This window comes from Artibeus jamaicensis, unplaced genomic scaffold (genome assembly GCF_021234435.1).
Source record: "Artibeus jamaicensis isolate MK-2021 breed Jamaican fruit bat unplaced genomic scaffold, CSHL_Jam_final contig_1016, whole genome shotgun sequence".
Classification (NCBI taxonomy): Eukaryota; Metazoa; Chordata; class Mammalia; order Chiroptera; family Phyllostomidae; genus Artibeus; species Artibeus jamaicensis.
Window position 1 is genome coordinate 5,353,396 of NW_026521195.1, and position 22,162 is coordinate 5,375,557.

The window sequence follows — 22,162 nt, forward strand, 5'->3', positions numbered from 1 at the left end:
GAGGAGATATTGGTCCTTTTGGGGGACTCCATTAATATGGCTTGTTGATTAGAGGACTGGTGTGGATAATAAGAGCTAAGGTCCTGTTCTAAGGACTTTATATGTAGCAACTCCTTTCATTCTCACTCAGGTATGGTTCTAATCCCATGAGTTCTCACTTGCATAGGATCGTGCAACCAGCAGTGAATGGATGTGCTGGGATTTATACCAACCACCACCCAAGTTTGGAGATGGAGCCCTCACCCGGGGCACCACCACTCTGCTGCGCCCTCTGGCAGACACCAGCGGAGCCTGGGGTGGAGGTGATCTCTCTAAGGCATTTGACACCTCCTAGACGTCTTGATGGATACAATGAAAAAATAAGACTTGGCAATTGTACAGTTCAGAGGGTTATTAGTAGCTGAATGAAGCAGTGAACCCCGAGCACCCTGATCTCCACCGCGGCAGAGGGAGCTCCGTAGTGGGGTGTCAGCCAGGCCCTTAGCACTCTCAGTTGATCTGCAGAAACAGAAAATACTGGATGCCCAAATCAAACCCAGAGACTCGGAGAGGATGGACCAGGGCTTTCGCCCACAGACCAGCCCCGTAGGCACAGGTGTGGCTTAACAGTGACACAGCAAAGCCGTTTCAGTCTGCTCCTTGCTCTGGGGTCAACAGTGAGGTGTATTTGAAAAATGATCGATGAGGTCAGGCTGTGCCCACTGTTTTTAAAAATTGGCTTAGGCTGATTGCATTGACTGGGCAATTAATTTAAATAACGACTAAAGTTTTTGAAAGGGCAGAGTCAGGTTTTCCTCAAAGGGAAAAGAGATGGCTTGGATGAGAAACATTTGAAACCGTATCACAGGAAGATAAATGGGAGTAACTGAGGATGTTTACTCCTCAGAAGAGGATATTTAGTTAGGATGGGAGGAGGGCTGTCTTAGAGAACCTGAAGGGTTATATTTTGGATGTGACTTAGGTACTTTGTGTTGTTTGCAGAAGGCAGAGCTGGGAGCAAAGTTTACAGGGAGGAGGGGACGCAGACTTCTCTGTCTACTCTTGAGACAATCATAACAGCTAATATGTACCAAGTGCTCACCATGTCTGCTCTAGAGTTAAGGTCTGTGTATGTTGGCTAGAAAGTTGTGGATCAAATTCATACTGATCAGCATGAGCATCTCAGCATCATTAGTGAAGGATGCTTTTACCGACTGCTTATTAAATTACCTCATTTGATCGTTGCCCTGTTGACTGTTATTATTATAGCATTACTGTTTTTATAGATGAGAGAATAGAGAGGTTAAATTACTTTCCTGGAATCATCCTGATTTAAGTTATTGGCTTATAACGATCTGGACCCAAATATTCCAGCTCCTAATATTTCTTCCTAAGGTTATGCACATAGTAAGGGGTCAGAAGAGCCCTTCATTGGAAATATAATGTGAGCCACTAATGAAAGTCATATATGTCATCTCACTTTTTCTAGTAGTCACACTGAAAATGTAAAAAGAAACCAGTGAAATTATTTTAAGATACATATGGTATAAATGTAGACCTTAACCCAATGAACTCATTACATCTAAACTACTATCATTTGTTGAAAGGATGTAATCAACACTAAAATTATTAACAAGCTATTCTACATTCTGTTTTCCACACTAAGTCCCCTATTTTCTCCTCACTGGACATCTCAGGAGTAGCCACATTTCAGGTGGTCAATAGCTCCTTGGAACTCTTGGTTGCTGCTAAGGAACAGCTCACACAGCATTCAGATTTCCACCTCCTGGGGGATGGGGGGTGGTTGTTGGGATTTAAAAAGGAGCTTTACCTTTCTATCTTCAACTCTATTGCCTCTCTGCCCCCAATTTACTACCTTCTTTGGCAATCAAAGGGAATGCTTTGCACCTGCCTTTGCGTTTTCTGGTGGAGCCGATGTAGATATTTCTCAATTTGGGGAGGACAGGTGTTTCTCCTGCAACCTTCCAACAAGCTCATTTCCCTCGTGGCAGCTAAACTGCGAGTTAGCATGCTTGATTTCTGCTTTGAAAATGACTGAAGTAGGTTGCATGAATGAAATAATGTACCCTAAATATCAAATTGGGGGTAGAACATCCTGCTCCGTGCCAAATTATGCAAAATTTTGGGAGTCTCTGGCTTAACTGATCAGAAATAAATCCTGTAGTCCATAAACGCCTAGGTGAGGGTTAGCGGAAGGAAACAGTCTGTGGTTATTTTTGCCACGGGGATCAAGGGTGGAGGCAGAGCGTCAAAACAAACACACCAGCCTCTTCAAGTAGCTTTAAAACAACCCACCGAAGTTTCCCCTCAAAATTGCAAGCCAGCTGCCAAAAACGAAGGCATGCAGGAAGATGTCACGCGCTCTGGGTCTCCTGGAGGTGGCGCTCTGAGGGTGACGAAGTTAATTAGTGCCAGCAAAATGCCGCGTGTGAGCTCATCCGAGAAGTCAGGCTCTGCACACATATTATTTATAGCAGATCTGAGGCGTGCACAGTGTTTGACATTTTCTTTTTTTTAAGTAGGGGGACTTCAAAAAGTCGTGGGCACTGCCCTCACATCTTCCCCACCCCCTGCCCTGGGGACCACGTGCGGTGGGCAGGCACCAGGGCGCGGGCAGGGGGCGAACGCACCAACCACGCGTGTCCAGGCGCAGGTGCCGCGGCGTCGGCTCAGGAGGAGAGTTCGCGGCTGATCTCGGGATGCCTTGCAGATGCACAATGTGTCCCTGGCCAGCAGGAGGAAGGAAGAGGAAGTGAGAGCAGCGGCAGCCGGCGGCGCACAGCCGGCCGACCCGGAGTGTAAGTGCGTGTGCTCCGCCGAGCGCGAGCGGGCGAGGATGGGCGCAGGGTAGAGGCAGACCACCCACACCGCCCCGGCCCGAGCAGGGCCACAGAGCCGTCCGTCCGCCTTCAATGGTCCCGGGTCGCCAGAGCTCTGTTCTTGGGGAACCTTCGCCGCCACAGCTGCTGTCCGGCGACCCTGGGCAGGTTCGTAAAGTTTCCTGGGCTGGCTCCGCGCCCTGACTCGCTGACCTCAGAGCTACCGGGAAGGGAGATGGGGCTGGGGCAAGGAGGAGGCGTCCTGCTCTGGGGGACTCTGGTCGCCGCGGAGACACTTTTGTTTCCTCCCTGGGGGCCCCCCGGCTCGGGTGGGGGTGGCCGCGGCGCTCTGCGGGGTGAAGGCTGCGGACGCGCTGAGGCGCTCCGCAGTTGGGGAAGTCTGGGCAAAGGGGGCAGCGAGAGCGGGGGGAGGGGGCCCGCGGGATGAAGCGTAGGGCCCGGGGCCCGGGAACCCGCAGAAACATTTCGGTCAAGGCCGGCTGGAGGGGGCCGCCGGAAGACTGCGCTACTGGCGCCGGGGAATTGGGGACGGGGGAGTGTGGGTTTGGGGGCTTGGAGACCCGAGAAGCTGCGCCAGAGGAGAAACTGGCGGCTCGGACTCCCGGCTTTTCTCGGGCACTGCCAGAAGGGAGGGAATCCCCCTGCAAGCGCGCTCCTGGTAGGGGGTGGTGATAGGCTAGGAGGATGGAGGGCCAGGAGGGACAGGAGAGGTGGTCGGGGCAGCTGGGAGCCCCGGGGACCACTGTTAGTAAATAGCCGCCTTTGGGGACACGCTGAAGTCCCCGCTGGGACAGGGAAAGACGGTGGGGGGCTTCGATGCCAGAGACCAGCATGGGAGAGGGGGCGCACCGGGCGCGCCTTCAGAGAAGGGGGCAACGGAGCTCTGGCGACCCTGCAGCCTCAGCGCAGAGGGGCGGCCGAGATCGCAAGAGTAGCTTTGAGGAAGAGGAAATACAGAACTCAGGCTGCCCGGGGTGCGCGCGTGTGTTTGGGGCTGGGAAGTCGGTGTTGTGCCGCGGGTGCGCGCCAGAGCAGCGAGTGTGTGTGTGTGTGTGTGTGTGTGTGTATGTAAGATCGATCAATCAATCAATCTAAAGGGGCTCAGGAACCCGGGCCTCCCCATTGAGTGACCCTCCCCCTCCTCGGGAGGGGGCTAGCTTTTGAAGTTGGCAGCTGAGGGCCAGGGTTGCTGGTGTTAGGTTCTATGTGACCTAAAGCCCAAGTGCTTTGCCCCCAGTGGTGACCTGGCTCTGGGGGCCTCTGGACAACCCCTGAGACCCCCGACACTCGAGACTCATGGAACATACTTTGTGATGAGCTGTGTCCTGACCATGCAACTCCTAACACCTCTGGCCATGCCTATGGCGGACTTAATTCATTATACAGTATTTTAAGGTTTTAGAGAATCTAAGACAAGGGTTTCTGCCTCAGGAGGCAGAGGTTGTAAGCTCCCCGTTGAGGGCTACCAGGGGCTTAGGGGTAGGGGGCAGTGAAAGAAGTTCTGTCTACAAAGCATAATTCATTAATGAGCTGTATTTATGTAACGACTCTTGGAGGGTAACTTTGAGATGCAGAGAGACTGTTAGATGGAAAGGGCCGGTTGGCAGCAACTGTTATTAAGGGCTTCCTCTGGTCATGATCTTCCATATTATCTCACCTCTGTGCTTACTTCCAAGGTTGTTTCAAGGATTAGTGTCTCTTCCCCCAGTTCACAGAACTGGGGGTGGTAAATTAGAAAGGCAGAGTCCCTGCTCTCCTGGAGCTGACCTTTTCTCCTTTGAGCTGACCTTCTGAACCTCTGCTCTTTTCCTGTGGAGCGTTTGCTATGCCTCTCGGGTTGTGGTTAAATGCGCATGTTGCTTTCTTTCCTACTCTATTTATTACCCAAAGAAATTTTTTTTTAATTAGGTGTACTGGTGCTTAGGAAATTGTGAGGGAATGACCTGGGGTACTGGAACTGCGCAAGGGTGTTGGGGTCAGGAAGGAAGGGCTAGGGGAGAGGCTGGAGGGTGTCAGGGAGGGGCAGGCCAGGAGGCAGGCCCAGACCTGGGCTGAACAGAACTGAGCTCCTGGAGCAGCCACTGGGCTGCCGGGTGGGCGGTCCCATTGGTGGCCACGCCCACCAGCCCCCATAACCCCTCATCCAATCTCCCGCCCTTCTTAATTCAGCCACTGTGGCTGCCTCATAATCCTTTTCACCAAGTTCTCTCCCCAGGGCCTTTGCACAGCCTAGGCCTTTAGCACGAGGAGCTTTCCCCTACCTGTCCAGATGGCTTCCTGTCTTGCTTCCTGAGGTCCCTGGCCAGTTATCAGCTTGCAGGAGGCCTCCCCTTAATACTGTCTATAAAATAGCAACTTGCCACGCCCTGGTCCTCCAAGTTACTCAGTTTCCCCTGTGAGTACTTAACAGCCCTGGCATTATATATGGATGTGTTTATTTGATTATCATGTGTCTCTCCCATGAGGTGGAATTCCATGAGGGCAGGGACCTTCTCTTGTTTATAGGTCCAGAACCTAGACGGCTTCCCAGCATAAAGATACTGACTAAATACTTATTGACTGAGTGAATAAGAACAGTGAAAGGACAACAAACTCACAGTTATTAACAACCACACCTAAAACAAAAGCAAACTAAAAGGACAGCTAGATCAGGAGTGGAAACATAGAAATGAAGATCTCAAGGAGGGTTAGCAACAGGGGAGTGGGAGGAGGAGAAAGGGGGAGAAGGTACAGAAAATAAGTAGAATAGATGGTAGGTAGAAAATAGATGGGGGGGAGGGCAAGAATAGCATGGGAAATATAGAATCTAAAGAACTTGAGACACATGGACATAAACTAAAGGGGAGGGTAATGGTGTGGACGGGGGGTAGGGTGGAGGGGAATGAAGGGGGGGAATAGAACAACTGTAACAGCATAATCAATAAAAAAAAAATGCGTATTATGGGAGGGGCTCACCAGGGAACTAACTACACCAGCCAAATAAATACTGGAGCATGAGTGGCAAGCAAGAAGCCCAGGTCCCAGACTTGCGCTTTTTCTGCCCTGTGCCCAGCGGCTGTTCTTGCAGACCCCCTGTCTTAGAATTTCAGACTGAAGAAAGGAACAGAGAGGTGTTTCCTCGGGAGAGTGGTAAACAGGTACAGATGGTCACACCAGATCTGGTGTTTGTTAGATACTCCCCTAGGAAGAGGGAGGCGTACAATGTATCCCGTACAATGTATCCCGCTGCACTCTCCCCGCGGGCAGGGAGTGTGGGGGCAGGAGGAGAAGAGGGAGGAAGGAGGCTCACGCAGGGGAGAAGAGGAACGCCCAGAGGAAAGATGAAAGAGTGAAAACAGATGAGGGTCTTCCACCGGGCTACGAAACCACAAGCATTTATTAAGTTACAGTGTTCAGCTAGGACAATGCTTACGTGTTTTAAAGTCATTTACCCCCCTGTGGGTGTTTGGTGTGAATGGGTGGGAAAGGTGGGGGGCAAGTGCTTTGAAGCCTTTGCAGAGAGGATGTGGGTGGGGGGCGTGCCAAGGAGCTCAAGGGTGTGCACACTTTGCTTATGTTACCATCTTTCTCAACACCAAAGGTGTAGAGATAATCGTTCCCATGGAGGACTTCCCCTGTCCGGAGGGGGAAAGACAGTCGGTACCCTTCAGGTTTGTCAGTGAAGCCTGCAGCCCCTTTTCAATGCCTGGAACCATCCAAGTGGATAGATTGGCTTACCAGACATGCATTCTGTTGAAGCTGGAAAAGGTGGGGACTTACCGCCTGTACATCATGGAGCCTCGGTGTTTGCCCTAGTTACGCAACTCCGGTTGTTTCCGTCTAGTTAACTAGAGCAGTGTCTCTGGAGCGTGGGGCTATCACCTGGGAGCGGATCATGATAGCCAGTGAGCAGGGCCAGACAAGTGGTTTAAAACACAGAATGGAAGAGACTGCAACGGAAAATACAGTGTTTCAGAAAACAGACATCGAAGCCTAACGTCCAGTGTAAATCGCCTAATGTGGTCAGGGTGAAAAAAATCTGGTAATGATTCTGAAGGCCCTAGGAATCCACCTCTTTCACCAATTTGCCAGAGATTCTGACGAACGTGGTTCCTAGTGCCAGACTTTAAGAACTACTTGGCTGGCTCCCTCACCTTACAAAACGCTATTGGTTTTCTCTCCTGCGAGAGAGGTGCTTTGCAAATGTTGAATCAGATGCAGCAAACGCATCAGCCACCGACTTAACTTCGAAATGCTTCTGTTTCTGGAACTTGATGGTGTGCCAGGCCCTGAATGCTGCCGTCCTGGAGGAACTGGAAATCCATGTGCTGTGATTTTCACTGTAGTGATACGGAGAACCAGTAGCTTCATCTTTAGTAACTCTTTAGCCTTAGAATAAAATGACTGAATATATTCTTTTCTGGCCACATTTTAATTAAGAGCGTTTGGGGGTCTTTGGAACTTCGCTCAACTTTTTTCTTTCTTATTTCACACCTAGTATTACACTGTTGGCATGATTTTAATTACTTTCAGAGTTTTTGCAAAGACTGTAGTAACGTCTTCTGGTGGCAGCCACGCTGCCGCGCAGCAGAACTGGGTTAAGCCTTGGAACTGACCCAGGCTTGGGACTGGCTGCACAAAGAAGAAAGGGACAGAAAACTTCAGCACCGTCCCCAACATAAGGACTTTGCAGGGGACAGAGGGTGGTTCCTGTGAAATGTGTGTGGCCTGTGACAGCGTTTGAATATGTCTTGTGTGGCCTTTTTCAGTGCAGCAGAGCCAGCTTGAATGCCCGAGGCCCAGGCCGGTTGCAGTGTTCCGTTTTCTAGATAATTGCAGTGGTCTGAGTGCTAACGGTTAGAACTTATCAGTGACAACCAGAACTGAAGCCTGCAAAACACTAGTAGGTTATATGGTGATGTTAACTGCTGACTTAGTGCTATGTTTTCTGAACTTGAACAGAATAAGTGCAGGGACCGGTGGAGCAGAGTTTCGTCACTGCTCTAAGGTGGGTGAACAGCAGAGTACCCAATAGGCGTCCGTGTGGGGGAAGCAATGCTGCGAGCCCATCCAACAGAGCAACCACAGAAGCCCACGGGGGAGGGCTGGGGAGAGAAGTTAGTCACGTGTATAAATAAAAGATGATTCTCAGTCTGTGTTCTAGGCACCCTACCCACAATCAGATTGTGACTTCCGCAATCTGAACAGGATTGTTACTGGAACCTTCACTTCAGGAATTGAGGCTACGGCCGTGGCTGTTTTTGTTCTAACAGTAAAAGCAGAACAGAACATGCCTCTGTAGGACACACTGGCGAACCCACTACTGGCTGGACTCCCATGCTGCTCCGTGTTGGGTGCATTGTACCTGCTCAATAGGAGCAGGGGTTGGAGGGCACTGTGATCAGGTAAGCCCTGACTGAACGTTGCCCCCATGGGCTTGGAGTCACAGCATCCATGGGATGGTTTTCTCCTTGTGCCGACGGCTGACATTCATTCTTCTGGTGTGCTGTTTGGAAATGATGGGGAATAACCAGTATAGTATTGTTATCCAATTTTATAGACAAGGCTCGGAGGAATGAAATGTCACAGGCATTTGGAGAGTAGATCTGAGCCAACACCAGCTCCTCTTGCCCCCTTGCTCTGTCTTTCCTGTGGATCTCGATGCCTGTGTTGGTCACTTCTTCCTCTTCTTGGTTTTCCTGGACTGCCCCGGTCTGAGGCCAGGATCCCCATGTTGAGCCATGCTGCAGGACACTGGGGGTAGGGGGGCTTTGCAGTCCTGTATGCTGCTGGAAATGCCCTGGGTTCTGATGGATGTGTCCAGGGTTGCCATGGCACCCAGGGATGCGTCCACCTCTATGGACGCTCCGTTTTTCCAAAAGTGGACCTTCGGAGCCTTGTCTCGGGGACAGCACGCTCATCCCCCAAGCTCATGATAATGAGGCATATAAGCTAGAATGCAGGTCATTAATCAGAAATGAAAATGTTGTTTGCCAGGGAGAATAGACACATTTTTTTAGCCAATACTTTTTTTCTTTGTGGATGTCATGATGAAAGCAAAAATATGGGACCATTTGGGGGAAAACCAACTGGGGTGATGGAATACATTTAATAGAGTATATTTTCCAGCTAGCCATATTTTTCACTAGATTAATACCAACTCAGGGAGCCAGAGACTGGAGTCTTAAACCAAGCTGGTTTCTCCCCCAGGAGATGATGCTGAGGCTACTGATTCAGTTCTTTTTCTCCTTGCAGGCTATGGCCCCTTTTATGCTGACCCTTAATTTCAAGCATTCTTAACCTCAGCATTTTTCACTTGCAGGGGGGCTGGATAATCCTGTGGTGGGGGCCATCCTAGGCATGGTAGGGTGTTTACTAGCATCTCTGTCCTCTAACTACTGGATGCCAGGAATAGCACCCAGCTGTGACAAATAAAATGTCTGCACACATTACATTGTTCTGTGGGCAGGTGGGGGGTAAGGGCAATCCCTCCCCAGGTGAGAAACACTCTGCTGTGCCTCCCAATTAGACAATCCTGTGCTATTATTAGACAGACTATAGACTTTGGCAACAGTTATACGTGCCCCAGTTTTCTGTTTACTGGTCATTCCTGAGACTCCTTTTTATTTTCATGTATGGCTGAGAGAGACAGAGAATTGTTGTTCCATTTACTGATGCATTTATGGGTTCATTTTTGCGTGTTCCCTGACCAGGGATTGAACCGGCAACCTTGGCGTATTGGGATGACGCTCTTACCAACTGAGCTACCTGATCGGGTCAGGGCTGGGTGTTCCTTAGACTAGAACATGGTGTATTCTCAGATGGGTAACCTCACCTCTTAAATAATTCATTTCTTTCCTCTAGCAATCCCAATTTCCTCCCTAGCTTTCTTCCTTCCTGTATTGCAATGGTCTTCCTCACCCGAATTGGTTTAGAGTTCTATTTTCATGTGTGTTTCTCCCTGGTATCCTATGGCTGAAAAAGACTGTGTATACCTAGGGCTTTTATGTCCTGGTTTCCTTACAAGGTCTTGAATTCTGGCCACTGCTTCCTGCAGTAACTATAAGCTGTACATAATGGGAATAAGATAAACACTGTGAAGGGGGCAGGTGACCAAGCTCAGTCTGGCTCATTCAGAGGCCTCTGTCACAAGATTAAGGAAATGTCTGCATGGGAATTAATTAACAGGATGAAATGCTTCCTCCACTGCTTGTGGAATGTACCTTGGCTAGTTGGATAGTAATGGGTATTGATATTCCATTTAGTGGGACCGGGACATTGGAGCAGGCCAGGGATGGGGCGAAGCTTGAAGTTCTGCTGTATGGGAAGTCCTTCTCCACCCTGCAAGGTTAGATCTCCATCCCAGTCCGGGTGCCTTTGTTTTCTTATGTAATTGCCTGTCCACCTCTTGTTTACCTGCGCTGCGTGGCTGCTGTCGCCTGCAGAGCGGCACTGCATGGCCTGAGCCCTGTAGCGATGTGGCTGGCTTGTGCAGGAGCCGCGTGTCCCCGAGGAAGCGGCCTCCTGCAGTCACAGCCCCGTAGCCACCCTCCACCCTTCCTTCCGCCCTTTGTGACTTTTTTTTTTTTTTTTTTTAGTTTACAATCACACTTAGAGCCAGCAGTTTGTGCTCTGGTGTTCTGTGGCTGCGCGGGACTGGATGAGCTCCATTTTCCAGGCTGCTACACACAATTGCCCTTAATTCTGAAGCATAATACAGTTCAAAATATAGTTTTCCTGTTTTTAGGCTTTTGAACCCAAATGCAGAGCCCCAGCTGGCTTAGCCTGTGGTCCTCTGAAGTCATGTGGCTTGAGAGGCAAGCTGGTAAAGGCGCTTAGGTTAGATGGCATGTTTTTGGCCAAGTGCAGAGTGAGCTCCAGTAACACACACCCAGGCCGGTTTGTACTTGACTCCTGCTGACCCCACCCCACCCCTGCACAACCTGCCCTCGGAGAGTTTCTATGATGGACCCTGTGTCCTCATTCTTCGATGGCGGGCCCCTCTGTGGGATGAGGCTGAGCTCTCCAACATTTAGGTTTGCGGGGGGTTGGACTGAATCTCTCATATGCTAAATCGTAGGTGTGTGCCGTGTGCGTGTAAGTCACACATGTGCACACCCCCCATGTGACTCTCCTAATAAGGGCATGTAGAAGCAGAGAAACTATTGTATCAGCTTCCCAGTCCTGTGTTCTCCAGCGCTTGTCACTTTTATAGCGAGTCAGCACAAATCACATGAAACCAAAACATTTTATCAAGAAATGAAAATGTTTCCACCGTCTTTACACTTCCTCTGCTGCCAACAAGTGCCTTCCACTCATTAGAACTATTTTCTCAATTACTATCCATTCACCAATTGAGAGTTTTAAAAACATTTGTCTGGATTTATGTGAGTAAAGCACACTAAAGCTTTATTTCTTAATTGTAGTATATTTTTAAAAAGATACTACTTACACTTACGCTTGCACTTAGAAGGCATATAAATATTTTCAACTTGAAATATTGATGGACTCCCAGCACCCATTATAATATTTCATTCATTTATTCAGCAGCCATTTTTATCACATTTGATGTCTTGTAGGCAAATACCTGCTAGACATAATAAGACCCCTTTTATATGGGGCAGGAGGCTCTGTGGGGAGAGAGAGAGTCCCTTTGGACCCTAATAGTTCAAAGGCAGTGTGATGTGTCTGTGTTTAGAGCATTTGCAGGTCACAGAGGAAGAAGTTCACAATGAAGTGGCTTTGAGAAAGATCTCAAGTGTCAAGTGTCAGTACGGAGTATTGGGCAAAGAATATGATGTCCCCAGGGAATACAGCAGTCAAGGTAGTGGGGAGAAAGTCCAGAAGAGGCCTTGTGTCAACTCTTCCAGAAGCCAGGCATTTGGATTGAGAGGAAGGGAGAGCCAAAGAATTTTAGGCAAAAAAAGAGACAGAATTGGAACTCAAAGGGCAGTATAACTTCCGGGGCAACATGGGAGATGGGCTAGACCATACAGAGGACGGAGGTGGCAAGGCAAGAGGGAAGCTATAAATGCTGCCCTTCTGGGCTTCTCGAATAAACACACAATCTTGGTCAAATGAATGAATGAATAAAGCAGTGTGCTTGCCACGGAATTGCAACTTGAAGACAGGTAGCCCTGCCTCACTGTCCAGCCTGAGTAGTGAGCCAATCTCTTCCTTTAAGGAGACAACTTCCAGAGACCCTGCCCCACCAGCTGGATGCAAGTTTCATTGAAGAAAAACATAAAAGATATGTTGACTGATTGGATTTGGGAAAAGGGGGGAAGTAGAAGTCTTTGAGGTTTAAAGCGTAGTAAGAATGTGTTTGTTGGTTGGGGGTTCAAGTGTCTTTTGACTCTACCCGTTGGTGAACTTGGTATGAAGTTTCTCAGCCTCAGTTTTCACATCTTTCAAAGGAGGTAATACAAGTCTCCACCTCTTAGAGTTGCCTCGGTCATCAAATGTGATAGTAATTGTAAGCAGAGTACCCTGAAAGTATTGCGTTGAATTTGTTATTATTGTTGATGTTACTACTAATTCAGTAGTTCATATTTCAGGTTTTTTAAATTCAAATAGCTTGCTAAAATCATTTAAAGACATGCATTTATTATTTCATCCTCTTTAAGAAGCCTGGGTAATTCCTCCTTAAATCTTGACTAGACTGTTGATTTGATTTGTATATTTTTTCTTCAAGAATAAAGGAGAAGTTAGCTGCTGAAATAAAGGTTGGGGACAATTACCATAGACCGTGAATGAAAAGATCTGACATAATGAATTACGGTAGCACGTTGGGGTCTTCAAATAAAAGCTGCTGTAATTGGAGCGCTATCCTCCAGTCATTCAGAACAAACCTGGGGTCTGTTATTGCTGCTGTTTTATGTTGCGCAGAGAGAATGGAGGCTGCTAGTCGGGCTCTTTCCCTCTCCTCGACTCCCCTTCTGGGGGCTGTTTGCACTTTTCCAGTGAGAAACCCCCCAGTCTGTAGAGTAATAGTGGGGAGCACTGGACAGGAATGTAGCTCAGTTGAACTGGGTTTCACGTCATAATGTTGCCTGTTGAAGAAGCTCTGTGGTTCCAGTGACACTTTGGAAACATCCCTTTTTGAACCATTTGGAACCTGCCAGCGAGATAGGGCACTATTGAAATGCTGATTGTCGGCAAGTGGTAGTGAAGTGTTCATTTTTCCTCTTTGAGCTATAAACCAGTTTTTAAAAACACTCTGGAGACAGAAATATAAAGCCAGGATGACTCTGGTCCCAAGTGTACAGACCCAGCCTAATAAATACATTGCCCTTGCATAATTAGTGGTATCATCTTTCGCTCTCAAAAGCGTCCCAGGTTGCGCACTTTGTTTTATGGTGGTCTAAGTAGAAGCCCGTGTTTCCATTTTCGCACATGCCCTCTGGCAATTGCTCGTGCGTGGGGCGCCCTTTCCACTTGACTCTCCTTCAGCAAGGTGGTAGCTCGCCCTCGGGCCCACCAGCTGGTGAAACAGGAGCTTGTGCACTTGACCCTGGGCGACAGCTTTTATGGAGTGGGTCAGAAGAGAAATCCTCCACGTTGACACCAGAGTGCCGCGAGGTAGAGGAGTGTGTAGACGTGCGCCACGCACAATCCACTGCTCCAGGCTCGGGCCGCGGGAGTGGTGCAGCTCCTCCCAGCTCCATTCCTGGAGTCCCGAGAAGTCGCTTCTCTGATCGCTATGTGCAGATCTTTGGTTGTTTGAGGAGTGAAGCCGCCTTGGGTGCAAAATAAAGTTCGCGGTCACTCTCTCTTCTCCGAGTCAGGTGATCAATGTGGATCGCTCGCTGCTTGCTGGTCAGCTGCGCAGCCGTGCTTCTTCCTTTCTTGTTTTAAGGAATATTCTCTTTTTTTTTTAAATTTTTATTTATTTATCTTTAGAGGGGAAGAGAAGGAGAGAGGGAGATAAACACCAATGTATGGTTGCCTTTTGTGTGTCCCCTGCTGGGAACTGGCCTGCAGGGAACCGGCCTGCAACCCAGGCATGTGCCCTGACTGGGAATCGAACCGCGATTGTCTGGTTCACAGGCCCGTGCTCAATCCACTGAGCTACACCAGCCAGGGCTTAGGAATGTTTTCCTTTTATTCATTGATTTTACAGCGAAAGGAAGGGAGAGTGTGCGACAGAGAGACAGAGGGACTGAGGGACAGGCATTGATCTGTACATGTCCCAAATGGGGACTGAACCTGCAGCCCAGGCATGTGCCCTGCCTTGGAATCAAACCTGTCACCTTTCAATTTAAGGGACGATGCTCCAACCAACAGAGCCTCACTGGCCAGGGTGCCATGCCTCTTTATTATGCGTTAGGGTTGGTGTGTAACTTTAAGTAGGATCCTATGTTAAATAAGCACTTAGAGACCCATACGAAGATCTATACAGTGAAATACATTATACAGTGAAATACATTAAATCACTGGAGAATTACATTCACACCCCAAAACATGCCAGCCTAACAACAACGAACATACGGATGCACCTTGGACCCACTGCCCAGGTGAAGATGTTCACGTGCCAGAGAGGCAGGTGCCCAGTGCCACGTGTGTCCTTCCGATAGGAACCCTCACGTCTCCTGCTCACCTGATGTCTCACTCACCTGCCGCCAAGCCTCTCTCTCTCTTGTCAGGTCATTTTCGCCTCAGTTGAACCTGCTGCCTTGGAACATTCTGTTGAGTGGACTCGGTCATGCTTCCTGGTGAAGGATTGAGAACCATTTGCTAGGAGAGCTCAGTCAGGGCAGCAAACCAGCTGGGACCTGAGCCAGGGCATCTGCCAGCAAGGTGCGGCAGTGGGGGGTGGATGGTGCGTTCATTTATATCCCCCTCCCCCCCATGTCATCTTACAGTAGCACAGATTGTGTAGTAATTATTGCTGACTTGGGTAGGGCTGTTTGAAACCTTTGCAGATAGGCTACTAATACTTCTAGCTTATGAATGCGCCCCATAAAACAGTCTGAGAATTGACAGCTGGAGCTGAGAATAGTAAGACACATGAAAGTGTAAGAAAAGGGAAGTAGCCATTGTGAAAATCCCTAGGCAGTTTTTATTTCAACATATATCTTTCAGATAGTGAACAGGCTTGAGGGCAGTTTTTCATAACGAGATCAGTGCAAGGCCCAGAGAAATAGCGTAATAGCAGTTTTAATGTTGAATTTCACCCTTCTTTTAAAATCTGGGAATTGCATTATGAAGAGTTGAGCTCACCCATTGAAGCATTGAGTATAAAAGAATGTGTCTAGTCTTGTGCGGGGGAAGGAAACTGATAAAACTGAAGTATCCAGGTGCTGGGTCTCTGACATTTAGGAGGGGGTCAGAGTGTATTTGAAATTCTTGATGGCTACTGCGTTCAGGTCTGAATTTGCCTCTGTTGTTTGCCCCCCTGCCCCAGGAGATATTCATTGATTTGAGAAAGAGAGAAAACGTCAATGTGATAGAGAAACATCGATCAAACCCACAACCATTTGGAGTACAGGGCAATGCTCCAACCCACGGCGGGGCCACCTGGCCAGGGCTCCAGTGTTTGCTTTTGGAAGACTGTTTCATCCATGTGTTCCCCCCACGAAGTTTCACCGAGCACCTGCTAGGCAAGATGGGGAGTTATGCTTTGTGACATGCACAATAGAGAGTCTCCTTCCTGGGAAACAAAGGAGACCTGTTCACTGACTTCATGGGCTGTGGAGACACTGGTGGAGGGAATGTACCTGGATCAAAAGATCACGCAAATAAATGTGGCATTTAAACCGTGCCAAGGGCTGTGGGGAGGACGAGGACGGATGCTGGGAGAGGCTACAGCAGGGGGGTCCACATGTTCAGGGAGGTCAGGGAAGAGGGAGAGTGGATCTTATACCATGGAAGGAGGAGCTCCTGTGGGAGACTAGCGTAGGTGAAGGTCACGTGAAGGGCAGACTTGGGTGTGGAAGAAACTTGAAGACCAGAGTGTCTGGGGCAGCAAACACACAGGCCTGGACTGGCCTGGGAAGACTCGGGGGCCTGGGCTTTGCGTGGAAGCACCATGGTTCATCACTGGAGTGTTTTACCCCAGGGAGTGATGTGATCTGATTGACGGTTTGCAGAGACCTCCCTGGCTCCAGTGTGTACGTTTTACATCATTTCAAATCAGTTACAACGTGCCTCTGCTATTACTAACTTTTAGAATCTTAACAATTTCTAAATGAATCAATTTAGCCACTAGTGTCTCCTTCAGATTTTAAAGAGCAATTGAACTGAGTGATTTAGCACAGGTATTACGAGCATTTAAGAATGATAAAGTACCTAGTTCTATGATCCTTAGACTTCAAAATACCTCGGAACCTCCGGGGACCCAGGAACTGCATTCTAACAAGTCTCCAGGTGATTTGGATGCAAGTGGGCCTGACTCCACTTTAAAAAGCGTCGTCCTAGAAAGTGCGAAGGAGAGAGAGAGAGAGAGGATTGCACAGCTCAAGGTAAACAGCAGAGGATGGCACCTCTTTAGAGCCCGGGTTTGAACTTGGACCTCATCTCCTGATACTGGAGGGCTTTTCTGCCAGTGCACTTGAAATGGATGCTAAATCCTACGAGTTTCTTCTAATTTATCTCCTAATCCTCTCATATACAGCCGCCTTCTCAGATCTGTGGCTTGCTCCGACTGTGTTTGTGACATTTTACTTCTCATTTTGTTGCCATGTAATGAGAATCCTCCCGAGTGAGTTTATGAGGCAGGGAGGTGGTGAGGAGGCCGGACCAATGAGGCATTCGCTGACTTGGCCCTGGAACAGGACAGGGCGTGGACGCTCGGGGGACGGGCCAGTCCATGGCTGCCACAATAGGGGATCGTTTTGAGGGACACGAAGGGCCAGGGACAGCAGGAGGATTTTTTTGAGGTATCTCCTTTAGCTGCCCAATTTCTCTGGTGCTCTCTTAAATTCTGCTCAGCCAGTGACTGGGAGGGAGGGCGGAGCTGGGCTCACGGCTCTTCCCCCTGGAGTATAAGAGCCCAGAATTCCTGTCAGGTGAAATTAGGTTGAAATGCATACCATGGGCAAAGTCAGAGCAGAAAACACGTCAAAGAAAAGGCTTTAGGCTGTCGGGCGGGTGACGTGACACATCTCAGCAGTCCCCTCCCCTGGGAGCCTACCTGGATTCCCCGGGACCCCCTTTCTGGACACATGGAGAACCTGTGGGCTGGCAGAAGCATGCCGCCTGCGCTTCGTTTTGTAAGTTTTTTTTCTTGGACGAGACTGGGGGCCCTGGGGACAGGCGTTCCCAGTGCTGAGCCCAGAAGAGACCTTCCCTTCCTGTTTGCAAGAGGAGGCTCTGTTCTTCACGTACGTGTGTGAGGACTGGTCCTTCTGCAGTCCTCTGAGATGGCTCCTCCGTCCCTGAGCAAGAGCCCAGGGACACGTGGCTCAGAGATGCCTGGCACAGAACCCTCCCTGGTCTCGTTTTGCTGAAGACGGTCCTGCCCGAGGTCACTGTGACTGCAGCATGGGCCAGACCCGGCCTCAGATGTGGGGAGGCCAAGGCCACTGGCTTTGTGATGCCCTCCTCCTGTGGCGGCTGTGGGTACCGCTTCCCTGTCATTCCACCGTGCCCAGATCTTCCCTGGATGTAATGAACTTTCCAGAGAAGGAAACCAGCATTTTGTCATTAAATGGCTATCTGCAGGAGTATTTACTCCTCGTGCGCCTACTTAAAATTCTCTCCCAGTCCCCCAAAGCCAAGGGGGCATAGATGTTAGAAGACTGCAGCGTGGAAGAATGGAGAAAACATTTCTTGGCATGAACCCTGCAACTTCTCTCCCCTTGGGGCCTCATCCATGGGTCTGCCAGTGTCGACTCTGTACAGTGTGTTTCTCCCCTCCTTCCCCACCAGTGCCTGTGGGCAACCAGGCATCTGAGACACACACTGGGGGCTGGGATCCTCACCACATGTGTGGTTACCCGCATCTCGTGTATTACATTCTGAGAGCACCGTGGCCTTGATAATTGATGTCTCTGGGCTCTAATTGCACATTATTTCTCTAGCTGCTATCAAGGGTTGCAGCTAGCAGTTGAAACTTGATAGGTGTCCTGGCTCTTTATTGTCGGAACGATTTATCCTGATGTTCAAGTGCTGGGCTGAGCTCGTTTCTTTCAGGCCAAAGAGCACACAGGCAGTAACCCCCAAACCTCAGCGTGCCGAGTCTGCCCGGGGGGTGGAGCACGTTCCGACCTTTGTAGCCACGTCCTCAGACCTTCCGCGGCCCCTTTCTCCCTTCGTAAAATAACCAAGCCTTTGCTTGTTTTCCCCCGTGTGGGAATTCTGCCAGTTTCCGAGTATGTCTAGCCCAAGGATGTGTTCTGGAGATGGGGAAGCAACCACACATGGGGTAGGGACTTGCTGGACGGATCAAGAGCTGCCACTCTGTCAATCACCTGAATTGTATGAGCGCCTACGCTGTGTGGTGAGCTACTGGTGACATCTTGGGCTTCCTGGAATTAGCGTCACTTCAGAGCCAGTGTTCACTAGTCTCTAAAGAGTCTGATTTTCCCTTTGCCTCAGTGGATGGTCCACCTGCAGGTCCCTTTGGGGGAGGCTGGGAGAAAGGTCAACAGTATAAATTTTTGGCAGTGTACCAGGGTCCTTCTTCAAGGGGATGCAGGCTTCCCCTCACTTAAGGGGTTCTGGGTCTATAGCTGGTTCGGGTCTGGGAATTGATGGAAGCGTCGTGACTGTTTTTATGATTCAGGTTAGACTTTTGGTCATTTGGCAAAGAACTTTTCTGCGTCTACAGATGAAGGAAGAATTTAGTGGGCTTCCTATCTATTTTCTTTCTGGGCACACCATGATTAGCCAACATTAGGTCTGTGTGGATCCGACTCTTCTTATCGCTGCTTTGACTCTGCTGTTTACACGGTAACCAGGCTGCCCTGGGAAGGGCTTCAGTCTGGCCCCACTCTCTCCCTTAGACGCCTCTCTGAGCTGCCTTGGGGGGCAGTGATGGAGACGGGATGTCCACGGGTCTGATCAAGGTTGAAATTACTCATCACCTACTTGCCGTGGGCAAGACTACGAAGTTCTGGTAGCTTCTGTTTCACCTCATTGAAATGGAAACGGTGCCGTGTGTTGTTACAACAAAACGGACAACTCTGTCCTTTGGCTGCGGCAGGTATGCTGGGTACGTATCTTTGAACCTGTGCCACAGAATTGTGTGTTCAAGGCCGTCGGTTGGTTGGAAGGGAGGCAATGAGAAGTCACAGGATGCACGGTTCCTGGCAGCTCCCTGCTCCCTGCAGGTGTGCTGAGCGCTCTGAAGCACGTGCTCGAGTTCAGCTGTTATAAGAAGAAAAAAGATGCAATTTCATTAGGATAGATTTTTTTCTACAAAAAAAATGTCATGACATTTTCTGTTCTTTGCCTTATGGCTTCAAGTTCAGCCTTTCTCCACTCCCAGAGTTTGGTTCCTGGGTCCTGTTTTTCTCTCTTTGGAGGAAATAAGGTGCGTCTGGGACAGGTGACCTTTTTTAGTCCTTTCCTGATGCTGTGGAATGTCCTGTTTGCAGGCCCTGGTTGTAGATTTCATTTGTTAACGGAGTCTTCAAACACTCAATGGGCAATGGCGGTACAAGGGAGTGACTTCGCTCCCTCTAGGGGTGGGGAGGTGTTGGAGAGAGGCAGCCGTGGCACACCTGTCATTCAGTGTGGCTGACCCACCCATGCAGGTACCAGTCACTGTGGCTCTTGGCCAATGTTGTGCTTCCCGGAAGTTGTTGAGCCTGTGAGCTCCGCAGGCCCTGGTGGTCTGGGCGTGGGATTTGGGAATCGAATCGAGAGTCCACGGTCTCTTAGTCCCGGGGCTGACACTGACTGTCATCCCTGCCCCGCCCAGTGGCCTTGGCTTTCTTAGCTGTAGCACGCTGAGGGAGGGCACTGGATGTGATGGATGGAGCCCAACTCAGAGTCCACAGACCAGTCAGCTGCTTCAGAATCAACATTTCACCCATTAAAAAAGTGAGAATCTGGCCCTGCCTGGTGTGGCTCAGTGGATTGAGTGCTGGCCTGCAAACCCAAGGGTCTCTGGTTCAGTTCCCAGTTCAGGTCTCATGCCTGGGTTGTGGGCCAGGTCCCTGGCTAGGGGTGTGTGAGAGGCACTCCAGCACCAGAAATGCTGGTTCTGGAATCTGTGTTTATGCAAAGCCGCCCTGCCTTACCCGTTGGTGAGATTTGGGAGGCCCTGGCTGACTTCTCAGTTTCTCTCCTTCCCTGTAGCTCTGCTCCTCATATTTTACAACCAAACGCTCTGTTAAATGTCTCCTTCAGAAAGCCTTCTTGACTTCTGAGTGATTGCCCCTTGAGAGAATTTGTACATGCCTCTGTGAAAAATACAAAAACAGCCACAGAGCTCATCCATTGCGCCTGTTTACTTTGCTATTGTCTCCTGCATTGGCCCAGGAGCTCCGGAAGCTGATCATGGTGCCACCTCTCTCTTGGGCTCCCCTGTGCCAGCCAGTGCCTGGCACATGGAATGTAGCTGAATGGGGTTTGCAAAGATGTGGCAGGACAGGGAGCGCATTGCTGAAACTGGAGATCAGCCCCTCTCTCTGACTGTTGGCACTTCTAGGAAAGATTTAATAGATGTCTCAAATCAATCGCTCCAACATATCAGAGAATGCCCATTGAGTTATTTAATCTACACGGGCCCCTTTTCCTCACGTATCCAACAGTTTCAGAGCTCACTTTACTCCATCCTTTGACCTTGAGACCCTCACCTCTCTAGGGTGCATGTGGAATCACTGAGAACGGGGGAGAGGAAGACGAGCCGGAAATCAACAGTTTAAACTTAGGTGTTTTGCAAATATAGGTGCTTCTGAAATATTATTTGGCAGTCTGTTCTCTATACCTCCTCCCTCCCCCTGTCGAAAGAGACAGCCAACAACCCACCTGCCCACATCCTCCCCTGGATGGACCGGAATCACAGCGAGGAGAGTTGACTTCCTGGTTTCCCGCCCACTCGCCGAGTTCTGGGCACCGTCCCACACTGTCTGCATCACCGAGGCACTTTCTTAGGCTGCCAGGGCTGCATCTTGGATTTAGACACATTTGGGCGAGGATGCAAGAAAACTGAGAGCAGAGGGTCACCCTTTGCCCTGAGAGCTGCGTGAGCACTGCCCAGCACCCTGTTCTCCTCCTGCCTCTGGGTTCAGCGCAGAACGTTCATGAAAAAATAAAAAGCTCATCTCCTGAGCAGAGACTAATTTGCGTATTTCTCTCCTTTCATCTGTTGGGTCTTTGAATTTTTGGAAGCATAAAGGCTAAAGCATATTTCCTGGGGGTCTTCTCTTGCATGCCTTCTTCTCATTTCATTGTTTTGATCTTCAGGGTACATACTGACTTGAAAAAAGATCCAGCGTTATTAAAAGAAATGTCACCCCAAGATACTGGTTCCGGATTGTCACTTGGGTGACGCGGCTGAGACAGGGCTCTAAGCGTTGTCGCTGTTGTTCTCTGGTTCTGCCCAATCCCCATGCGGAGTCGAATGCTCCATTTAGACAAGACGGCTCAGGAGCAACAGAACTGGATTCGTTAGCCTAGTGCCAAAAGCACCTCTGAAGAGTTATTTTTGTATTCATACAATTTTAATATTTGGGGACAGGCTGTACCACTTTCCAGGTGCCAAAAGTGATCAGTCAGTTTTTTTTTTTATTAGATGCTATTTTGGCTTCAAAAATATTTTATTTTTTTGGACTGCTTTATGCCTTTGACCCAGTTCTCCTGCCTGGGATGAGTGTCCTAAGAAGATGAGGTTTATGATATGCATAATACCTGGAATATTAATTCCTTTAGAATGAAATCACTGACCCCATCCTCCTCCTCCAGCACACACACACACTCCTCAAACATACATGGTTTGTGTGAATAAAGCATTTTCAGAGGACTCTGGGGAGAACTGATTTTTCTCGCCTTTTTGGCAGAAGAAAGACCCTGCAAAGGCCTTGGAGGATGCAGTGGGCATGACCAAGGCCTCCCGACTGGCCGAGCTGGGCGGTACTGTCTTTCTGCCCACAGGCTGCTGCGCCCAGGCTGGGTGTGCCCCAAAGGGGGACCCCAGGCCCTGCGGAGACGAGAAGTGTGCCGTTCCCCGAAGTGAGCTGTCAGCAGCCGTCTCCTCGCACTGTAATTTGCTGCAGCCTGCAAATGCATAAGTGACAGCCAGGGAAAGGGCTTGAGAATCATTGCAGCTGAAGGTAAAAACATTGTTGCAAAGATATTACAGGCCACCGCTCATACTTGTTTCTGTTCAGGAAAGGCCTGAATGTTTTGGGGGCCCATAAAATGAATGTTCACAAAAGAGTGTCCTTGGTCAT

The 22,162-nt window shown here is 49.4% G+C and overlaps 1 protein-coding gene across 3 annotated transcripts in view; it reads left to right on the top strand.

Annotated features, from left to right (window-relative positions):
* The first annotated feature begins 2,423 nt into the window (after window positions 1-2,423).
* The window catches only part of ELMO1 (engulfment and cell motility 1), a 469,444-nt gene continuing 449,705 nt past the window's right edge, over window positions 2,424-22,162 (top strand). For 2 of the 3 annotated variants that reach the window (XM_053661620.1, XM_037126577.2), the window contains exon 1: window positions 2,424-2,987. The gene's annotated coding sequence lies outside the window, so the exon portion shown is untranslated. The remainder of the gene's footprint in view (window positions 2,988-22,162) is intronic. The other variant, XM_037126578.2, reaches the window with a different exon arrangement.